Source organism: Phyllostomus hastatus, unplaced genomic scaffold, assembly GCF_019186645.2.
Source record: "Phyllostomus hastatus isolate PE091 unplaced genomic scaffold, TTU_PhHast_1.1 phas_scaffold_93, whole genome shotgun sequence".
In the NCBI taxonomy this organism is placed as follows: domain Eukaryota; kingdom Metazoa; phylum Chordata; class Mammalia; order Chiroptera; family Phyllostomidae; genus Phyllostomus; species Phyllostomus hastatus.
Window position 1 is genome coordinate 37,171,768 of NW_025334042.1, and position 24,434 is coordinate 37,196,201.

At 37.1% G+C, this 24,434-nt stretch overlaps 1 protein-coding gene across 2 annotated transcripts in view; it reads left to right on the forward strand.

Annotated features, from left to right (window-relative positions):
- The window catches only part of SOX5 (SRY-box transcription factor 5), a 930,694-nt gene that overhangs the window by 166,286 nt on the left and 739,974 nt on the right, over positions 1 to 24,434 (forward strand). For both annotated transcript variants that reach the window (XM_045829753.1, XM_045829752.1), the window contains one exon: positions 8,490 to 8,566. The gene's annotated coding sequence lies outside the window, so the exon portion shown is untranslated. The remainder of the gene's footprint in view (positions 1 to 8,489; positions 8,567 to 24,434) is intronic.

The window sequence follows — 24,434 nt, forward strand, 5'->3', positions numbered from 1 at the left end:
TTTCCTCTGAGCTCTGTCACACTGCACATTCATCTGCTAAGTTGCTGCAAGAATGGAGATTAAAATATCACAGCTCAAAATAGGAGTCAAGCGGAAGGAGATTCATCATAGCCCTATTAAAAATATGTAAATATGGGAATGAAGTCATTTTAAAGCTATACAGCGCTTCTCCTTTATGAGTTAAGATCCCTTGAGCAAGTGGTGGGCTATGCAAGGGACAGAGCTGGAGGACTGGGTCCCCATTCATTCCACTCTTCGAAATCCTTTTAAGATTAAAGACTCTTTGAATTGCAAATTATACATGTTTTCCTATAATTATGCCTAAATTAATAGTGGCAGGAAATCTGATGCAAAATGAAAACAAAAGATTTGGTAATTAAAGGTTATACATTGTTCACTTGGTTAGAATTATTAAAATTAATATATGAAATCTCCCTTTTGACCTTAGCTATTAATGAAGTTTGAGAACCTCCAAGGGTATCTGTACATAGGAAAGTTCTAAGAAGGAAACTGAGATTTGGAGATGTGCTTTGGCTTTCCAAAACTTGGTAACTAATGATAAAACTAAGACCAGAAGCTAGGACTCCTCCCTAAATCTTTGCAAGTACATTGCTTCCTTTAGCATTTCTGATCTCTGTGGTACTGACAAAAATGTATTCTCTGCTGTCTGTATGGTGTGTTCAGGAGAGTAAAGAATATAGTTTCCCTTATTCCTTATGGATATGGACAGTGTGGAATATCTCAAATAGTACTAACAAGCCTTTATGCTCTTTTTTTGTCTGCTGCTGAGTGGCTCTTCATGGTTTGGCCTCCTTATTTTCTAAATGTGCTATTGTAGTAATAGTAAAGGCTAACATTTATTAAGTAAGTACTTTTACTAGGAGCAGTTATACACATTTTTTTATGTATTAATTATTATTACTTTTTAAAGATATGATTTTTTAAAGATTTTATTTATTTGTAGAGAGAATAGAAGGGAGCATGAAAGGCATAGAAACATCAATGTGTGGTTCCTCTTGTGCGCTCCCTACTGGGGACCTGGCCTGCAACCCAGGCATGTACCCTGACTGGGAATCGAACCAGCGACCCTGTGGTTTGCAGGCCAGCTCTTAATGCATGGAGCCACATCAGCCAGGGCTGTATTATTTTAATCCTCACAAGAAATGTATGTAGTAGGCATCATTACTTAGACTTTACACACGTGGAAAGTGAGGCATAAGATCACACAGCTAGCGAGTAAGAACAGGAATTCAAACTGAGTGGTATGGCCTTACAGCCTGTACTGTCAACCACTGTTGCCTTTACCAAAGATTTGAAAAACGCTGGGAAGGTCGCCGGGCTGAAAAAGGAGACCTGCATTCCAGGCACTGCCCTGCCATTACCCTACTCAACTAATTCTCCTCACCTGTGGAATGAAGCGACGGAATCATCACGTCCTGTTTGATGCCAGTAGCATCTATGTACTGCTGCCTCATGGGAGTAAACTATTTGAGCAGTAACTTCCTACTGTATTCTCATGTAACTTTGGTTTCATAAATGGTTATGTTGGACGTTTCTAAAATCCAGTGATTCTAGAACTTGTTTTAATTCTTTATTGTGCACTTTTCACTGCGTCTCAGTTGGATTCTTTTGGTTGCAATTAATAGGAGTATTATAGTTAGCTAAAGGCTTTTGAGCCCTGTGACCTTGAGCACAGTTCTTAATCTCTCGTGCCAGTTTTCTCATCTCTAAAATGGGTATAATAGAAGTTCCATCCCATAAAGTGGTTGTAAGCCAGATATTACATGTAAAGCACTTAACATGATACCTACTCATAGTTACTACTATAAAATACCAAAGCATTTGATTATGATTACTGTTGCTCACCTCAGTCTCAACTAACATCTTCTTCTTGCTCCTCTTGCTGCCAATTCTCCTATGATTAATGTATCAGGTACCTTGTTTTATTATGCCTGCATTCATGCATTAGAAAGGCTACAGTACTCTTGGAGTTACTATCTAATTGCGGTAGCCATATTAGATCAGGGCAGAACTTCAGAAATTGTGTGGGCTAGCCTTTAACGTGCTGATGATAATATGCTGAAAGGTCAAGGGTCTCTTCCAAGAAGACTCAGCTAACTGGAGCAACGCAGAGGTAAAGCCACAGATCGTAACCACGGTTTCCAATATAACACTGCTACCTATGGTGTTATTAAGTAAAACATGTGAAAGTTGTTGAAATTTGTAAAGGGAACCACAAAGCACAGCATAAGGGTTTGAATTAGGCAAATCACTGTAGTGTCTCAGATTTATAGCAATTTAAGGTTTTAGGTCATGTGTCTTGTTGGAAGACGTCATGAGAGAACTTCACCAGGAAATGGGCTTCAGGCTGGCCAAGGAAGACGAGTGTTCATCTGTCTTATTGACCCTTAAGAAATGGATGTTCTTGGTTCCTTTTGTATGTAGAGTGAGGTAATACAATTTTCAATAGTATGGGAGAAAGTGGATCTGACATGTTTTGGGAAGGAATAAAGGTATAAAGAAGAAAAGGATTTTTATAGAAAGTAAGTAGGGAAATAATCTGGTAAAACTTTGTAATAATTTTTGAGACACATCTAATTGGGTCAGAATTTATCCATTTCTACTCTAATATACAAAAAAAATGGAGCTATTTCCTTGATGTGTCCCTGCTCCTGAGTCCACACCCTTTTGGCACATTGAAAGGTAATAAAAAGTTGCCTCCTGAGAGACATCTCCTTACATTTTGCTCCCCTCTAGGTGTGCACAAACCTCACTTTCATGCTGGCCCTGCCTGTGTCTCCACTAACAAGTCGAAGTTTGAGGGGTTTGTGTATCACTGTAGTTGGTGGGGGAGTGTGGAACATCACATCTGTGTGTGCCCTTGGGGTTGTCCTCTGTATCCATCCTGGTTTATGCCCTCTGATAGTGTTTCTTGTCCTTGGGGCCCAGATTTTGAGACAGAGCAGCTGCTGCTGACTTACCATTGCCTCGACCTTGAGGTCCTGCTTTCTTTTCCCATCCCAGGGTGTCCCAGTCTTCCTCTGTGTCCTGCTGATGTGCATGTGTGTGTACATGTATGTGTGTTGGGGATAGAGAGGGTGGAATAGAACAAAGAAATTTTCAGATTCCTTGTATGTGCACACAACCTGTGAGGAATAACCAATTTTAAGTCAATCTATCTGGACATCTTACTTTCCTATTTTTGTTTGTTTGTTTTTGTTTTTTCTTTCTCAGAAGGTTAGATGGATCAAGACTTTTAACAGGGTTCCCTGAGGCCTGAGACCTCTCCATTCCCTCCCCAATAAGTAATATCCATGACACAGGACTCTCAGCCCAAAGATTTCTCTTATCCACCTGATGTAATCCTGCCCCACCTCCTTATAGGTTAAATACCAAGATATGGAAAAAGCCTGGCCCTGACCCTGGGCTCTACCTCTCTCTTTGCCCTAGACATCCCTCCCCTTCCTCCATGGTGACAGGAGAGTCCTCATCCTGGCTCTGTTTGTGATCCACTTTTTGCTTTTGCTTTTTCATGGTGAATGTTTTGGACATGTGTAAACTGCATTTTACTTTCAGAATCCATTATTCAAGTTTGTTGTATTACTAAGTAAGCTCATTAATGGCCCTTTTGTTCTGGATAGTAGCTGACCTCCAGATTGAATACTGGAGTGTCTACTCGGGTCCAGACATCCAGGACTCAGAGTTGAAACAGATGGTGTGAAGGTAAGGAGGAACTATCATCACAGCACATCTCAAGGCGTGTGGGTAGCAGAGGTATTTATTTCATGGGCTCTCATTCCTTTCCTCCTAGCCTAGTTCCTACTCTTAACTTAGAATACTCCCCATTCATTCTGGATCTGTCCTGTATATCCCACCCTACAGGGGGGATTAGGTCCAGGTTCAGCTTCTCCCAAGAGAAACTACTCATTCATAACTTCTTATTTACTGTAAGAATTTTGGGGTGTGCACACATCCTGAATTTTCTCTCCACTATATTCTGCTAATGGAGGATGCAGACCTGTAATCTCATGCAATACAATGTGATGTGTTTTATCATATGGTTATGTACAGTATTTTATGTAAGCACAGAGAAAGGGTGTCTCATTTTACTTGGAAGGTCAAAGGGAGATTCCCAGAGGAGTGAAGCCCTAATTAGGGATTAAAGATAATCAGAGTCTTCTAGTCGAACAAGACGGGAAGTATATTTTTCAAAGAGAAAATTTCAGTGAAGAGCAGGACCTTGTCTATCATCATTGCCATTGTATCCTTATCACCTAGCATAGAACTTAGCATATTGTGCACAATTATTTATTGCATCAGTGAATGAATGATTTTATCTTGAAGGTCATCAAAATTTATCATTTTGAGTAGGAGTTCAACATGATAAGATTTGTGTTTCAAAAAAATAATATGGCAACATTGTAGGAGATGAATAAAAAAAGGGAATGAGACAGGGAGCAAATGTGGTAGCATATTCTAGGAAGACACCTGGCAGAGATTCCTTTTAAGTGACCCTCTAATCTTACCCCAGATAGAGAATCTCTCCAGAGAACCTCTGTACTCTGCATGGAACATATATTTGTTTCCCACATATGCCTCAAGAAGGCACAACCCTTGCCTACGTTCAACCCTTAAAAAGGCCCATGAAAACTTAGAGATAATTTACAGCATATTTAAGAGTTACCATTTCAACATCTTCCATAGAGGACATAGAGTTGAGTTTTCCAAATGATCTGTTGTGTAAGTGATAAACACATTCATGTCTTAGTATGTAAGGGTTGCTGTAACAAAATACCATAAACTGGGTGGTTTATAAAAAACAGAAATTACTTCTCACAGTTCTAGAGGCTAGAAAGCCTGCATTCACGGCACCAGCACATTCAGTGACAGGTGAGCACCTACTTCCTAGATGGCTGTCATTATGCTGTAACCTTATGTGGCAGAAGGAGCTAGGGAGCTCTGTGGGGTCTCTTTTACAAGCGCACTAACCCCATTCATGAGGGCTCCACCCCCACGAATTAACCACCTCCCACAGGTCCTACCTTTTAATACTATCACATTGGGCATTAGGTTTCAACATATGAATTTTGGGTGAACACAGGTATTCAGTGTATTACATAGGACATTTAGCATAGTACCATTTTTTTTTGTATTCTTCATTCAGAGATGGTCCGTGCATTTTTAGTACTGGCACTGGTAATCTGGAGTCTATTTAGTTAATGAAAAAACCTAGCATGTAAGTAAGTGATACTTGTTTTTAGAGTGAAAGGCTGAAGAGAGGTCAATAAAATACATGCAGAATGCTTCGTTCCTGTGTGAATACATTCTCTATTGGTATGTATCAAATTGTCAAAAACTTAGTGGCTTAAAACAATGGCCAGTTATTAGCTCAAAGTTCATGCATTCTAGCATGGCTTGGCTGGGTTCTTTGCTCAGGGAATCACAAGGCTGAAATCCAGGTTGGCCAAGTTGAGCTCTAGGCTTTGGGAAAAAATCCACTTCCAAATTTATTCTTGATGACATTCAGCTCTTTGTGGTTGTAAGACTGAGGTCTTTGTTTCCTTGCTGGTTGTCAGCTAGGGGTTGCCTATACTTCCATGAGGCTCTGTATATTCTTTACCATGTGGCTTCCTCTATCCTAAAGTCAGCAGTGGTGGGTCAAATACTTCTAATGCCTAAAATCTCCATCTTTATCTGTCATCTATAGACCAAGATTTAAAGATTTATATGTGATTACTTTAGACTCACCCAGACAATTTTGCTGTTTTAAAGTCAACTATGATATATAACAAACCCTGTCACAGGGGGGAAACCCATCATATTCATAATTCTGGGAATATGTTTACCAATAGGGGGTATTTTGAAAGCCATCTGAAAATTCTACCTACCACATCATTATTTGTAAAAGTTACTATTTTTTAAAGCTATAAGCAGTCTCTTGCATACTGCACTCTAAGCAATCAGAAGAACCTCACGGTACCCCTGCTTTCTTAAAGTTTGGTTCATGCTGCTTTGCTTTTACGAAAGACATATTAGTAGAGTAATGGTTTATAAAAGTAAAAATCCTCTTTGGATTTCTTTCTGTTAGCAAAACAGTTACTTTACACTGTTTCAGCTTATGAAATGTTTCATAGGAACATTCTACTTTTGGATGGTAGGGGGAAAAAAGAAACCTTGCATAATCAGTACTTTGTTTGAAAACCAGTGTATCTGTTAATGAAGTTAATTTTCTAACATCTGACCTTGACAGACCTGCTGTTACCTACCTTTCAAAGTTTATTTGTATGTGACTCTTCACTTATAAATTCTACTACCGTGCACATTGTCAAAACAAAACATTTCTAGCCCTGGCTGGCGTAGCTCAGTGGATTGAGCATGGGCTGTGAACCAAAGTGTTGCAGGTTTGATTTCCAGTCAGGGTACATGCCTGGACTGCAGGCCATGACCCCCAGCAACTGCACATTGATGTTTCTCTCTCTCTCTATCTCCCTCCCTTCCCTCTCTAAAAATAAATAAATAAATTTTTTAAAAAATTCTATATTTATTATGGGGGAGGGGTTTTTATTGTTTGTGTGGGGAAAAATAAAATAATAACATACAACCTACACATAAACACCAGCACTTCAAAGTGATTTTTAACATGAAAGTTTTAAGTTCTCTTGAATAGTGAAGTAAAATATCTTTCATAGATTTTGAGCTCTACAGATTTAAGAACGAAGGTTGAGAGTTTCACCAACTGTAAAGTTAATGAGTTGGCCAAAAAGTTTGTTTAGTTTTTTCTGTATGATGACTCTAGTAGTTCTTAGTTGTCTTTAACTTCATATGAAGCAATTTTGTTAGGTTGTATTGTGACAGCTGTCATATCAGCATGCACTTAAATAAGCTTATCAAAATTGGTGAATTTTTGCATAGCCATTTTAATATTGAAGAAAATGAACAATATTTTAGTGTATTATGGTTTATTATTTCAAGAAAGGTAAAAACGCAACTGAAACACACACAAGAAAACATTTGTGCAGTGTGTGGGGAAGGTGCTGTGACTGAACGTGTCAGAAGTGGTTTGTGAAGTTTCTTGGTACTATTGACATTTTAGCTAAATAATTCTTTGCTGTGGGGCTGTCTTATGCATTGGAAGATGTTTAGCAGCACCCCTGGCGTCTACCCAGTGGAAGCCAATACTGAGAGACAGCTCACATACTACAAATATCCACATCAATAAAGATATTGGTGAAAATAAAAAAATGTGTCTTTTATTTTACAGAAAAAACTAAACGGACTTTTTGGCCAACCCAGTACTTAAATTACAAATTCAAGGGAGCCAGTTCTCCACACAAGACCACCCTCAATTCTAACACTAATTGCTAGTTTGAGGGGTTTCCAAAACCATTCTCAGGTTTGACAGTTTGCTTGAAGTACTCACAGAACTCAATGAAAGCTGTTATACTCATAGTCAAAGTTTATTACAGGGAAAGGATACAGATTAAAACCAGCCAAGGGAAGAAGTGTATGAGGCTGAGCCTGAAGTTCAAGAGCAATCAAAAAACAGAGCTTTCATTGTCTTCCCCCTGCGGAGTCAGGACATCTGATTTTACCGACATGGATATGTGACAATATGCATGAAGCATTGCCAACCAGGGAAGCTCAACTAAGCCTTCGGTGTCCAGAATTTTTAATGGGACTTGATCATATACTGCCCACGTCGCTGACCTTTCGTCTCCAGCCCCTCATGGATGTCAGTGTTGGACTGACCCTTAGTCTTACTCTCCAGCTCTTTCTGGAGGCAGAATTTATGTGCATGGCCCAAAGCCCCAAGCCTCTATCATCAATCACATTGTAGACTATCCCCTGGCCAAAGCTTTCGGGCAAACAAAGACACTCCTATGAGGAATGACGTTTTGGGGGCCTAGAGATCACCTCCTGGCAGCTGGAAGGAAAAGCAAGACCTCTCCTTGGTTAAGGTTAACTCTTCCCTGCACAGACAAGGAGGCAGTGCACATTGTAGTTATTTATTGAGGGTGTAGTGTGTGTCAGGCAGTGTGCTATGTCCTGTTTCCTATAATCCCTTGAACACTATTAGAAACACACTATAATTATCTTTACTTTAAAGACAAGATGAGATTTAAGGTGATGAAGTGACCCAAAAGGAGTAAATGGTGAAAGGACATTTTGGACCCGTGTCAGACTACTTCTGAAGTTCTTAATCTCAAACACTTCACTGCATTCCTTCCAACCAAACCAAGACAATAAGAATATACAATGTAATGAGCACTTAGAAGCAGTTGTTCTTGAGAACTGAGTTTTCAGTCTAAAGTTGTCATTCAAATGTATAAGAATGTACCCTGCTATTTTAATAATGTAGGATATATATAGAGAGTGTTGGTATATAGAATGGTTATTTCATTGAATTCATACCTTCCAAATGGATTCTAAAACCCATTAATTCATCTAATTAATTCAAACACATTTATTGGATGTGCATTCTATCCCAGGTGCTGTGCTGGCCAGCGGTGACCCAAAGATGATGATAAGTATGTTCCTGCCCACAAGGAGCTAGCGATCTACTGGGGTATGTAAAGTGTTCATTTAATTATTTTAATATTAGTTTATTTTAAGCAAAACAGGTAGAATTCAATATGTAAGAAATACTGGGCTGGCCAGAAAGTTCATTTGTTTTTTTTCCTGTAAAAAAAGCGCTCTAGTAGCGCTTAGTTGTCTTTAACTTCATTCAAAACAATTTTGTTTGATTGTATTTTGACAGCTGTCATATTAGCGTGCATTTAACAAAAACTTATCAAACTTGGTGAATTTTTAAATGTATAATCTTTATGATATTGTTTCTATTACCATTTAGTTCCCTTACACTCCCTCCCCCCAGCAATCACTACTGTAATATTGAAGTTGGAAGAAAATAACATTTTTGGCATATTATGCTTTATTATTTCAAGAAATGTAAAAATGCAGCTGAAACACAAAAAAGGACGTGTGCAATGTATGGAGAAGGTACTGTGACTAAGTGAACGTGTCAAAAGTGGTTTGCAAAGCTTCATGCTGTAGATTTCTCTCTGGATGATGCTCCACAGCCAAGTAGATCGGTTAAAGTTGATAGCAGTCAAATTGAGACATTAAGTGAGAATAATCAATGTCATGCCACGCAGGAGATAACCAACATGCTCAAAATATCCAAATCAATAAAGTTATTGGTAAAAATGAAAAATGTGTCTTCTATTTCATGGAAAAAACTAAACACATTTTTTGGCCATCCCAATATTTTGTCTACAAATTTTGCAAGCATTGGGATAATTTTTTTCTTCCACTAGATGAGTTAATGCTAAAGAGCTGATAATTTGGAGATTGTTATTCATATAACCAAATCAAGTAATTAAACCCACTTTCAGTTTTCTGGTGATTCTGTAATAATAGGGTAGATTTTAAAAAGTAAGACTACTTTAGGAAAAAACACAACAAAACTAAAAAAAAAACAAAATTTCTGAGATTTGTGTATATTTCCCATTTAAAGTAGTAAATGGCCACAAGTGAAGGGAGAATAGAAATGCCAGAACACATCACAGATAGCAACAAAGTACAGTTCTTCTTCCCATGTAATAACAGTGACTATTCTGATTTTTGTTAGTTACTTTAGTAGTAATTGTTATCTTTCATCTTCTACTTCACCAACTTCTCCAATTGAGCAAAGTATGTACTGGGATAAATAGGACTCTTTGTTTAGTTTGATTGTTGGCTAATATATATTTTATTTGAGTAATTTTATTTAAATTGTAGTTTATAATAGTCTATGCTTACAATAAACCATATGGTATTCTGGAAGTAGTCCTGAAGAATTAAATACAGTAAATGCAGTAAGCGTAAGTAAGAAAAAATTATATCTTAAGATACTTTATATATTTATAGCTTAATATAGAGGAATAAAGTTAGAAAATAAAATAATAAATTTAAGTGAACTTGATATCTAGTAGTTCATGCTGATGCTATATAACCCTACCAACAATATGTTTGAACATATTTAATAACTATATTAATATGCTATCTAGATTAACTAGTATAACTGCCGAGAGTGCAGTTCTGATCACTTTAAAAATGTGAGCAAACCAGGAAAGAACATGTCCTTTTTCTTGGCAATATGATTTTAATTTTTAAAAGCATTTAATTTTCCAAACCATATCCATCATCTTTGCATAGATAAATGTTGTGGCAATTTTTGAATGAACCTCTTGGTTCCCTAAAGAAATTATGGATACACTATAAATTTACAAATGAAAGGCCATTCATCAGAGTTATAAATATAAGTGGTTGCTGTGCTGATGCTCATGTAAACTTAAAGTGGTTTAATATCTGTCGGCTTTTATGCATAGTTAGTATGGCAAGAGAATATAGATATTGTCGTACTTACATGGTTTGATAACATTGGCAAAAGTGGTGAGAAAAACATGCAATATTTTTTGAATAGCTTGGCATTTCCTTGAATTACTGCTGGCAACAGAACATAAATCAACCTTTATGATGGATATTCCAAAGATGTTTATTAATCTATTCATTTAATCTAAATACTCACTCTTGTCATTTATAGAGCTAGTTCAAAGGAAGTGGCAAGTGCTTCTAAACCTTGACAGTTACTTTTAAGGGCTTCATAATTATGTCAACTAAGGCTGGTTGTAATCAAGATCAAAATGCATAAAAATCTTTTCCTCCTAATTCATGGTAAAGATATTTGCTTAACCATAATGGGTTTTCTGAGTCTAATCAAAATCTCAATTTGTTTGACCATTGATGAAACTTACCACATGACTTTCTATTTGAATCTTGAGTTTTTAACACCTGTTCCCCTCCCTCCCTTCCTCCTTCCCTCCTTTCTTCCTTCCTTCCCTTGCTCTCTCAACTGGAAAATAATTCTGCATTGCATAAACTTTTACTGAAGAGGATTGGGAAAATGACCAGATTTCTATGTACTAAATTAAGAAACAGCACCTGGAGTATGATTTTGACAATAGGTAATGAAATTAACAACAGGTAGGATGGACATAAGTAAAGTGTGAAGAGAAGGGAACTCATATCAGATAGGAAAGGCCACAGAAAGCCTGTAACAGTTAAGCTGAAGGAATCAGCTATGCAAAAGCTGTGGAGTAAGATGCCATGAATGTACATGGGTGTGAATTACTTGCTTATTAAACTATGGAAGGGCAAGGCCAAGAGCTACATTTTGGGTTAAAATAATGTGATCAGGACTCAATTTCTCTCTATCTCTCAGCTTCCGCTAATACAGCTTCAGTCTGTGGCTTCATTTGGGAGCAAGATGGTGGCAGTAACATTGCTTCAAATGTAACATCCTCTTAGGCTTCAGGTCTAACAGGAACAAGAGTATTTTTCCCAGAGGCCTTATCCAAAGTATTTTTATACTAATTTGATTTGATTAGATCACAGGCTCACCCAAACACACCTCTGTTGGAGCAGGGATAGAGTCAGCTTTGTAATTTTCCATGGACTAAGGATTGAATCGCAGAGGGAAATGGCGGGTACTAATGACTGAAAGACAGCACATGGATGCTAGCAAAACAGAATGGTTTGCTGCCAGAAAAATCCCATTGGGAATATACATAGGAAATTTTGCATATGATTTCAGAAACATATAGATTTCCCAGCAATCCATGGGATTCTAGTTTAAGAAAGTCTAAAAGTAACATTGTTGAATCAATGCCTTCTGGAACAAACAGAAAACAACATTGATATTTTTAGCCATCCCCTCAAAAAATGAATTGTTACTGGGATTGTTTCTTGAATAAAAGAGTCAAAACAAGTATAATCTATGACTAGTTATTTAAATGATAGTATCAAAGTAAGAATGAAAAAGAAGTTATATTTTCTTGTTAGCTGAGGTGGAAAGTGTGGTTCAGCCTGAAGGTATTTATTTACTGTCAGTTTGTATAAGGAAATGAGACAAAATCTTTTATGATAGGTCAGAACTTTATAACACTAGAAGACTTTCATTAAAAGAGAGAAGGTTTCCAGTGATGACTCCACAACATTCGTTGCCATGGAAGTCTCAATTTCTGTGCACCCTAACCCTTCCGTTTAGTCAGTTCAGTTAAAAAAGTAATGAGCAGGTCTGTGAAAGTAATGTGTAAAGCAAGTCTTTTTTGGTAATTGGCCTACACTACCTGTTGATTTGCTGACTTGAAAAAAAAATTTGAAGCATGTTTTATTTTGGATCATGTTGGCAAAGTCATTATCTTCTTAAAAATTATGTTTACTTTAGAAATGTAGAAAGAATTAGTAGGAAGTATAGATTAATCATAGGAAAATACAGAGTCTTTAAACATGTATACATAGTGATTGTGTAGTTTTCATTAATCTTGGGGAAAAAGGAACCTTTCACAATGTGGAGGTCAGAGCAGCCGCCGCCGAGGTAGCAGTCATAATGGCACTTTATTTTTACATAGAGTTCTCAGTTTATTGATAAGTAGAAGGCTTTCGTCTGGGATTTGAAGTTGCCTCACTGAGCACAAAAGTTTTTCTTCTTAAGTGAATCAAAATGCCACTCAAAAATGGGAAAGAATTCTGTGATAACCAGATAAATTTAAAAAAAAAACATGTTAAATGAATAAAGGTTCAGTGTGTCATCTTGTCTCTCTTCATACAAACAAAAACCTTCTGAGGTTAACACTGTTCCTTACTCTTGAATGAATAAGCTTTTTCACCAAAATCTTCTATTTATAGCAAAAGTGAGTTGTCACTGCTTAAGTTTAATACTCTCAGTTGTGAAAAATTACATCTTATTTTTCCTACCAACTAATGCAACTAAAATTCAGCTAAGTTGGAGGATGCCCAGTTTTCAGAACATTTCTATAAAAGCCATCGTGTATCTGACTTTCCAGACTAACATGTTATTTTAAAAAATCTCTGGAAAACCTCTGTTTACCACCAGTTCTCATTTCAATTGGGAAGTGTGTGGCTCTATTCTTTCTCTGTTTGTGATGGTTTTTGTTTTGTTTTGCTTTCTAGATTACAACATATTTTTACACAGTGTCAATTAACTTTGACGAAGAAAGAGCAGGTAGTTCATTTAGTGAAAGTTGGTTTATAGATTTTCCTGCTATACATTTCTCTTTGTTTTTCAGATTCTGTGTTAATTTTTTTACCAAGATAGGGAATTGCTTCTCTCTGTAGTAATACTGGTCATCAGTAGAATTTGGAGAAGTGAGGTTTTTAAGGAAAAAATATTTTTATATAAAAAATGTTATTTTTCCATTTTGGCTAAAAGAAATCAATGGATATTCTTAAGGCTGTGAGTTAAGACAGGAGAAACATTTTACTCCCATGTCCTTTCTAAAGACAGAAGATAGAAGGCCAAAATACTGTAAGAGAAATTCAAAATATATTTTTCTTATATGATGTCCAATTCATCTGTGTAGGTGTTAGTTTCAGCTAAGATTAAATGCTCTTACACAAAAAAATGCTCTTACAGATGTGAACCGTCAAAACATTCCCTATTATTAATTTTAAGGGCTTTTTTAGGAGAAGGTATGGGTTTAATTCAAGACCCCAAAGCATAGATTTCTAAAGACAGCTGCCTTTCTGAATAGGGAAGAACTAGGGAATGAACAGATGGAGAAAATCCACCTACATACTCGAGTTTTACTTTTGGACTTTTGATAGCTTTGGTCAGTGACTGGGATTTTTTTCCCACTAGGAGTCAAAGACACAAGCAGGTAATCTGCATAATCTTTCCCAGGTTTTCTAAAAGTGCCTGTACATGAAAACATGTCAGGCAACTGGTCAAATAGGGCCTGAAGGTATTCTCTGTTTGTTTGTTTTAAATCCATTCTTTACTGAGAAGAAATGAGAAAAAGCCTGAGGTTGGTGACAGACTTGGGTTCTTGCCACATTCCCAGCTCACTCTGTGGATGGCCTTCTACTTCAGAGAAAGTTAATATTTTCCAGAGATGTTCCATAGGTGTTCTAAATCATGCTACCGACACCTGCTCCTTTATATGGGTATGTTATCCACGTAGGATGAATCAGAGTGGATTTCTTTAGTATGCTTTTTTTTTTCAAAACCCTCATTAATCTCAGTGTGCAGAATTTAGCAGGAAAGTTGTGTTTTGCCAGTTGACACTGTTTAATGTAAATGATTTATGATTATTCTTTATGTATACACAATAGGCACTTTATAAATTGGATTGTTCTAGGAGTAACATGATACATAAATGTTATTGCTATAAATTCTGAAGTTGGCTATATATTTTCATATCACATAACCCGTTGACTTACAGATGCTGGCTATCCCAACCCACACTTTCCACTCAATATTGTAAATGGTAACCTGGGTAAGTCTAGCTGAGATGTACACGGAGGCACTCAAACTGCTCATGAGCAGGGCACCTTGGCACCTCTCCAATGTGGCTTATGGCTGCCTTCCAGAGGTGACGGCAGAAAGAAGGAAGAGTGAGAGGGGAAAATGAAACTGTATGTAGCAAAAAAAAAAAAAATGAACCTAAATTGTTATTATTATTCTTTGCCCAGTAAAGTCAGGAGTCAAGAGAGAGAGAAAGAGGAGAAAAGCAGAGCGAATAGGAGTAAAGCATTAGTAAAACCAGTTCAGCAAAATTTAGTTAAATGATATTTCACATGTAAATTTTTATTATTTAAATAATTTTAACTTAAGATAATGGTAAATAATACAATAACAGCTCTGCATTTACATGCATTTTTGTATCAATAAGTACATAATATATTCACTGGATAATAGAAATAATAATATTTTATTTTTTGCATATTTTGAATGAAGTGTTTGAGGAATAGAGTTTTTCAAATCGCATGGTGCATTGGGACATTTTATCCTATGTAAAATGCTCTTACACTGATAGACACCTCATTTTTTAACATGACATTTTAGCTTACTGTGAGCTTCTTTCTGCCATCTTAAAGAATTTGAAACAAAAAACTGAATAATTGGTCATTTTAGATCTAAGAAATTATGAAATGAAAAAGGAGTAACACCCATGTAACTGACCAGCCAGATTAACAGCAAGTTTTTACTGTTCCTGGTGTTTACTCTTTACCTGACCACACAGTCCTGGCTTCAGGGTTGATTTGAATTGTTCATTGCCCTAATTTGTGTAAAGAAGAACTGGACTGTGACGAAATTTTATTGTGTTCTTAGTGTCTATTCTGATAGTGATTTTGTTGTTCATTTCATAGGCTGCTTTAGTTGATTCTTTTCCTTCATTTCCTCTGAAGTATTAATGTCTATACAATTGATCTGGTTGCCCATGAAATCAGTCCAAATCAGCTGTTACAGTGGCTGAAAATACAAGATCAGTAATTCTAAAACCTAAAGGTTCCTGTTCTGCACAAAAGGACTAACTGTCATCAGGCAATCCCCAAATGAAAAGATGATGATATTGAAACCACTACATGCATGTGTGTGTGTGTGTGTGTGTGTGTGTGTGTGTGTGTGTGTGTGACTTGTAATAAACACTTTATCTGGCTTTTACATTGAGGAGAAATCCCAATGTGCTCCTTTAAAACAACTGTAATATACTTCTACTTGTCATATGTTCTGGAGCTATCCTGCTGCATGCATGGGAAAGAATATGCATATGCACACATCTCTATATTTGTAGGCACTATAGTCAAAGCAACTTATTTGCCTAGCTGGCTTAGCTGCAAAGCTGACTTACCCACCCACCACCAAACTCCCTAGAGGAAGTAGGGCAAAAAGATCAAATAGAAGCAATAAAGCCAATGATCTTTTACCAAAAAAAGTTACTTACGAAGTTCTCAGTGGCAGTGTTCATCTGCTGGAGGGGACACCTTTCCATTTCCTGCCCATTCCTGTGTCATCAGCAGTAGCTTTGGATTCACTCTAGAAGAAGAAAGCTCAGTTCTACGTTGCAGCTGATCACACATTCAGGTAAGCCCAGACTGAAATTCTTGAAAGACTGCTCTACCAAACTAGACTCTGGGAAGATTCTGGTGCTGAGAGAGGGCTTTACAATTCTCAGTTCACTTACCCTGTAGAATTTTTAACCACATTTTAAAATTCTGCTTTCTCTTACAGGAGGTTAAGTTTAAATGCAAGACCTCCAGATTTAAATATATAAATATAAAATCAGAAAAAAAGCTCCAATACTTTTATATTCGCTACAGAATACTTCTGTCATTTACTGAGGACTTTTTTTTTTCAGGTATTGTTCTTGCTTTGCCTGCAGTATCTAATTTAAGCTTCCTAAGCACCTCATGAAGTAGGTACTATTATCATACCCATTTTTTCAGCTGAGGGAATTGAGAGAGAAATTGAGTAATTGGCCATGACTCAACAACTAGAAAGAGGTGGAGCCAGGATTCAAACCCAGGCAGAGTGAGCCCCTGGCTGAAGTACGCAGTCTATGCTAGGTTGGTTTGTAATATGTCATACTTACTGTATGGAAAGACTGCAGAGGAACCATCGTTCAGTAGGAAATACAATTTGAGCTCTTTTCCTTGTATGAATGGCCACTGTACGTCTCTCTCATCCTGCTGTGACTGATGGCAAACCTTTTGTTGAGACAGCCAGAAAAACTGAATGAATAGTCTGTGGCTGTAGAAGAGAAAGGAATGCATTGGTTCATGCACACATCTGACCCTAAGACCGTGCTTTCTCTGTTGCCACAGTAAACAAGTGAGCGAATGAACCATCGATGTTAGTGTGTCATCAGTGTTTTGCAGTTTTGTCACTGGGGTAGCCACCATCAAGCAGGACAAAGTGCCCTCTATGAATATGTATTTACTACAAGATACAGCAATTTATTCTCTTAAAGAGCACTTTATTATTTTGGTTTTGATAAGTATACACGCATTAATCAGTAGTTAGGAGTTTCAGGCTAAAATGGATGCCTTTATTAGTGATTTGACAATTTGGCGTGTGAATCCCTCGTGTGTCACCAAGACTGGGTCGTGCTGCCCAGAGCTGCCTGTGTTCCATTTTCAGGAAAGCCTCTCTTGTGCTACAAATCCTCTAGTTCTCAGAACAATAGTAATCACCAATTTCCAAGCTCTGAATATGTAAAATAAAGCAGTCACACAAAAACCTTGGAGGCTGCATGGGTCAGAACATTTGTGCAAACTGCTACAGAATTTCGTTTTTCCATTCCCAGCCATGTGCCTCGCTGACAGGCCTTACTTATGCTCATGTAGTTTGCCAGTACCGTGGTCCCTTTTCTTTTTGGATTTTTTATTCTGATTTGAGCAAAATTTCTAATTCACATACAACACTTCTGTAATGATAATAAAACAGAAAGACTGTTTAATAAATAAGGATTTTGATAACAATTAAACCTCACCCAAACTGGGAAAAAATAGCATCTCACAGTACAAAATTCTGATACATTTTGAAATTTGGTCCTTACTGATATTCTCTCTGCCTGAAACATGTGTGCTAGTTGTATTTATATAAGGGAATAGTGACATCCTGTGTGTAGCTAGACTAATTGCCTCTGTGATTAACCTATTTGAGAAGGAAGTTACATAGAAGAAAATGTCACTGAGTACTGAAAGAGGCAACTTTGTCTTAAAGCAAACCTCTAACTTTACAAAAGACAGTGGACAAAATATAAAGATTCAGCTCCTTCTCTTCTTGGTTTTTCAGCCTCTTCTTTTCTCCCTCTTTCCCTTCCATTCTTTTTTCTTTTCTTCTTTTTCTTGACTCCATAGAATTCTACTAGTCCTTTATATCCATTTTTATCTTTACTCTCTTTATTTTCCATATTACAAGATAATGATCTGGTGTTATTTTATGTGGATATTCTATTTTTAAAATAGCATTGAGAAAAAGCATACATTCAGTGAAAGGAGAGAGTTTGAGTCCTATCGAATGTATTTTTTGGTGAAGGATAGGGTACACATACAATCATGTATGTATATATATGATCTGGGTATCTTACGAACTGAGGAAAAATAGCATTTTTCCTCTCCCTTGATTAAATACATGTTAATTAAGTTTAGAGAAAGGTCCAGGAGCATGGCCAAAGCAGGGTTTCTCTTGACCTCTTAACTCCAGAAGAAACTATTTGAAGGTAATATATCACAGTAGAAAAAGTACAGTTTGAGGTGTCAGAATTATTTTTATCTCACCCCAAATATAAGGCTAGGGGGAACTAGAAGAGCATTTTGCCCCCAAAAATGCCCTTTTCAACATTTTTAAAGGTACAATGTTGGCAAGACATTTGAGAACACATTGGGAGAAGGCAAGAGCAAGAGGCGTCTAGGCGACATTAGTCAAAAGCGTCCTGCTGTTTACGTCCTGATTTACCCACCAATCCCCAGCAAGAGCAACTCGTAGGCCTTCTTCGCCCAGCCCTGGCCTCGGTTGTAATCCTCTACCCCACCATCAGAATGGTGTTTTCGCTCAGATCGCTAGTTTAAGACTTTTTTCATGAGATAACAAGTGTCATGTTATAATTGCCTTTTTTTAAGTCAGGTACATAAGTTTGTATTTTGCATGTTACACTGACTTTAAAGAGCTTAGTTTAAAAGCTCTTGTGAAAAGAATTTCCTTGTGAAATACTTGAGAATTATAAGCCAAAGTAAATGTAATCAGTGAATTATATAATCTCATGCTTGTTGAAGGTCGAATAGTTGGAAAGGAAATGGTTTGGGGTATCAGAATGCAGTGAACTCAGATTCCTCAACTTCTAGGGTAATCTTTCCCTGCCTCAGTTTCTTTATCTGTGATGTGGGGCTAAAAATTCCTTCTTTTGTAAGGGAATCATGGGACTTTTGTGAAGAAACATTCTTGTAACAGCATGCCTAGTGCCTGCAGGTAAATGCTTAATAAATAGTAGCTTTATTATTTCAGATAATGTTTGATAAAGCCAAATGATTTGGATATAAATAGTTTATTGTAAAAGTACTTAATCTTATCTGGGTGAGCTGTGCTTCAAATGCATTTCATTAGTGACCTATCTTTGCATTTATTGTTTTATAATCTTTACTATAGCAACCTTTCACATCTATTGATAATTTATATCAGCAATAACTAGATTATCATTCTTGGAACATGCTACAAAGATATTTTTAGAAAGTATTAATCTTTGGGGAAAATATGAAGCAAAAGAGGAGCAAGAAACACAGCAGAGAATCTTCCTGCACATCGGCCTTGTGATTAATCTTGGAATCACTAATGATTATCAGACTGCAAAAGAACCTCCTTATGAGTAAAGACAACACTCAGCTTTACAAAAACAGTCATTTGGTTATGGCTAGGTTTTGGCAATTGCGCTAATTAAATATAGTATCTCAAATCATTGAAGTGTCCAGAAGTTTTACAGAAGTTTCTCATCTGTTTTATTGGTGGTCTTCCATGAGATAGGGAATTGCCTGAATAAAAACTCAGAAAACTGTCCTCAGGAGACTTAGATTCAGTCACTACTTCTCATGACAAGATAATTCACTCATCCATTCAATGGATGTTTATTGGGTGCACATTACATGCCACCCCTGTGTCTGTCTTGAAAATATTGTCATGAACAAAGTAGACAAAGCACAGGGCCTCACGGATTTTATGGCTTGACAGAAAAGGTACATAATGTAAACAAGTAATTATAATAAAACATGTAAGTCTTATGAGAAAGGAAAATTTTTGATCTTTCAATCAAACTGAGATGTGAATTCCTACTTGTAGGCAGGGGTAGGTGTATTCCCTACTCCTTTGAATTTCCATTGCATTTTATCTATATCACCATTTGGAAATACATTTCACCTTGCGTTCTAGTTCCTTATGATTGCAGCATCTCTTCCAGACCGAAAGTTCCTGAGGAGCCAGGCAGGATACATGTAGGGTTCACCTCAGCATCTTCCAGAGAACATAGAGTTTTGCATTACATATAGTAGACTCTAAATAAATGCTTCTGAGAGACTGAAGCAAAGAAAAGGTCTTAGAGCTTTACTTCCATTGTCTTTTGTCTTAAATTCTTAAGTATTTCACTTTCCTTCTTCATGTTAATAGTGGTCAGAAGGAAGTAACTAACCAATTGAAAATCATTTTTCCTTCTCTCTCACCTGTATTTTCTCAAAATTTAATCCACAGCAATCTCCTCTGGAAAAAGTCAAATGTTACTTGTAAGAAAAATCTTGTACAAGATTTTCTGTACAGAAGTTTGACTTCAGTTGCCACATGAAAATAATAATGGGAGAAACAGCTATCATTTGTGGTCTGGCACATTTTTTGGATGTCACTATCAACTTACTTTCTTTCTGTCCCTGGACCTGTTAGAAGAATCAGTGTTAGATTAATTAGTCCCGACTTTTAAAAAGTCAAACTCTTCATTGGTTATAAGAAAAATAGAGCATTTAACTAGCCATTTGGTATTTCATTTGCCATTGCTCAAGTAAATCACTCTACCATGGAAACTCTGGAAAGTTAAACTGAATTGTGACGGTTTTTAAAAGGTGGGAAAATAATCAGCTCTTCTATAGAAATCCAGTCCATAGCTTCAGAAAATTTAGTATTAAAAAAAGGATAAAGGAAGGCTCTCTGCGAGTGGAACGAAGCCCTTGCGCACTCGGGAAGGAACGGAGCTGTGCCGAGATGGAGAGACCTGAGCCGTGTTGCCTGTGAGCGGGGGTATAATTTAGTGAGCTGACAGGAGGAGTGAAGTATCTCCTCAATATCTGTGTTTGGCAGAGGAGATGAATGCATACATCAGGAAACAATGTTTAAGTGTTTTATTTCCTTATTTCAGCCTGTCAAACTGTCAGTATAGTTAATGGCCACCAAGAGAGAAAGAGGGAGAGAAGGAGGAGGAGGAACAGAGAGAAACAAAGGTGCTGTGGAATCTGCAAAGAAAGAAACCAGGAAAGCATTTGCATGTTTCTGTGACATAATGGTCAGTCAGACAGAAATAACTCACTGTATTCATCTCCCCGCTCAAGCCAGATGTGCCAGTTCCCTACCTGGAGTCCCCGCACCCCTTTCGGGCCCCCGTTCACGTGCTTGGGAACTGCTTCGCTTAACTTTGATCTCTGCCACTCTGACTGAAGTCTAGATTGATTATCAATATTTAAGGTATCATTTTATGTTATATTGGTAATAATCCAATTTCCTTGGTTTTCAAGTTTACATTCTTGTTTGCATTGTTTGTAAAATCTGGTATTTATGCTGTTTATACAAAAACGTTCAGTTTTGTATATATAATACTCCTTCTTTATCTCTTTGAGTGTTTTGTAGTCTGAAAAGAGTAAATTGGGTTGGATTTTGACCTATCGTATCTTTCTTTTTTAAAAAAGAAAGAAGTGCTTAAAATGAAATGCCTAAATTAGACATTTACTCTTGAGAATACAAAGCTACTTTAAATTTCCAGAAGAATCTTACCCCAACCAAGGGACTTTTATTTTATTAAAGGGAAGCATTTATATTGCATTATTTTTTGTACTAGAAATAACTTGTTTTTCACAGAAATGGAAACACCTTTTCTCATTTACATCTATGTCAAACTTAATTTTAAACCTTTGAATTCACTGTAGTGATGAATACTTTTCATAATGAAAAATTTTAGTTGCCTTTTACACTGAAAGCATTCAATTAGGAAAAAAATGGACTTTTAAATATAATGCAAATTTTAAAATTGTGTAAAATGATGTAAGGAAAGCTACTATGGGGTATTCAATGCAGTGGATTCTAAATCTGGCCAATCATCAAATCATCTGGAAGGCATTTAAAAACATACTCCTGGGCCCCACTCCAAATGGCCTGGAAGAGAATCTCAGGGATGGGGGCCCAGCATGTGGGCAAGGTCCATGCGCCAGTCCTTAACCTCACCTCCAGGTGATGGGGGCTATCAGCCAGCCTAGGAATCACACCGATCGATCGTGTCATGGAAACAGCACTGCTCTGGTTATCAGTAGAATTCTGGCTGATTTCTAACCTCATCCTTCACTCACTGAGTAACCTTGGGGCTAATCACAAGCTCTAGGGGAGCACATTTTTTAAAACATACTATAATTTGTATGATTTTTTTTTCCAGCTTGAGAATCTTGTGAATTTGTTATATTAATGAGGTTTAAAAATGTTTTAAACTTAAAACTGAGTGAAAATAAACATGTACAGTTTCTTATTAGTTTTTATTTTTAGTTTGAGTTAATAGAGGCAAGGAAACCATGATGAAAAATCAGAGAATCTTCCCTGTCATCCTCAGTTTGGTTTAAGAGTGCTTGATTGCAACTCTTTTTTCATGAAAATTTGCTACTACTGTCTTTTAGACCTTCAGGTGCACAACTGAACTTGTCTGCACCCACCCAAACATGCCTTCATCAACGCACCTGTTTTAACAAATGACACCACCATGAATCTTGCTGTGTTAGCCAGAAACCAAGGATCACCTTCCCTCTTCTTTATCTTGATAGTCTAGGCTGATTTTACCCCCTAACATATTGTTCATCTGTCAACTTCTTTTTATCTACCACCATCCATCCTGGGCCAAGCTGCCATTGTCCCTGGATTCTGCCATGAACTCCTATTTGAGAGATTTTTCTATACCATTCTTGCCACCCTGTGCTCTAGCAGATGCTTAGTCATGCAAAGAGATTTTTTTAAATGCATATCTGATCATAGGTCTTCCTTAAAGCAAATTTATCAATGGCTTTCCATCATACTTAGAATTAAGACCAAAATCTTTGTGATGGCCTCTGAGGTGCTGCATGATCTAACCTGTCCTTGTCCCCCTCACTTTCTGCACTATAGGCACACTGGCCATCCTTCAGCTTCTGGTGCACTCCACTCCCATCTTAGGGTCATTCCGTTCCTTTTCCTTCTGTTTAGAAAACTCTTTACGTACAACTCGTAATTTTCCGATCAGCTGAAATGACATTTCCTCAGCAGAGCCTTTTCTGAAGCCCCAGGTATGATTGAGTAAACCCATTCTCTGCCTTCATAGGGTGTCTTACATTTTCCTACTGAATACTTTTCACAGTTTGTCATTTTATAGTAGTATTGATATAATGGTTTGGTTAATTTTTTTGGTTCATTTTCATGTAGTCTATACAATTATAAGCTTGGTGAGAGTAGAGACCTCGACAATTTTGTTCGCTGGTTTCTTAATTCTTCAGTGTATAGAATATAGAAGGTTCTTAAAAAATAGTTGTTGAGTAAGAAAATAAATGAATCAGTTTAAGAAAAATTCTCATACATGCAGGAGACTCTTCCTGATTCTCACATGTACTCTTTACAGTCCTATTGGAATATGTGAAGCATTATCATTTGTTTTTACTCTGTGCCTTTTTACAGCAAGGGATAGTTGTCTGTCAGTCTGCTCGCCCCCCCCCACTTCTCATTCTCTGTCCTGGCAGCACCTGAGCACCTGGCTTCAGTCCTTTTCTGTTCTTCTCTGAGATTAAAAAGTGTAAAAGCAGTTGCTTGAGGCTTGCTGCTGTACTCTTGAGATGAGGTCAAAAATTGTGCATCATTCAATACAGAAATGGAGGTAGGCAGAAGGCCCTCCAAAGTTTCCTTACAGGAAACGAAGACTTCCATTTTCTGAACTTCCCCATTTGCTCATAGAAGATACACAAATCTCAGATTTGACCTGGTGAATCAGTGTCAGATTCCTGCCTTAACACAACACATTGACACAGGTTATTGGCAAGAAGAACAGCTTTTGGAGATGGAGAAGATTTGCGATATGGAGTTAGTTAAGGTACTTTATTGATGTCTGCTTTTTGAGGACATTATATTCTCAATAACATATAATGATCAGGGAAACTGGAAGGCCTGCCCTGCACCTCATACATTGGAAAGTCCTTACCCTCACTGTCTTCTGGCTGTGCCCCTCAACCCTGGGTGGGTGAGAAATCTCCTAGGCCCTATTCTAGACATGCTCCAGAGATTGCATACCTTGTAATTGCCTGTCCGAAGACCTCATACCTGTCCATGAGGCCTGTGTAAGCTCCTACAATGCTCAGTCCTTTGGAGGTCATACTCTGCCATTGGAGTGTTGTTCCCATAATTAAGAGAAAGAATTAACAACATAAGTAGAAATTTAATAGCACAGTTAGAATTTACTGTCATGAAAACACCTGCTCATTCGTTTCTGTCCTAAGTGAACAAAATCTGAGTGAAATTGAAAAGGAAAAAAGTGTGGGACTTCTTAGCTTTAAGATGATTAAACAGTTTCATTCAACAGGCAACTCTTTTCTCTTAAGCCATCCTCTTTCTCTTGTACAGTACCTTCAGAATATTTTTGCAAAGTTGAAAGAGCTGTAATTTTAATCTAACTATTATATTCAAGACATTAATGACCTGGATCACTGAAAATAACCATGGTAACAAGTGAGAAATCAAAGATAGTTAATTTAATTGCCAAAGAAAGAAAATAAGTGCAAATAATCTATAATTCTTCATTCCAAATATGTACACGTTATTTTCTTCCTGCATTAATTATCCAGTA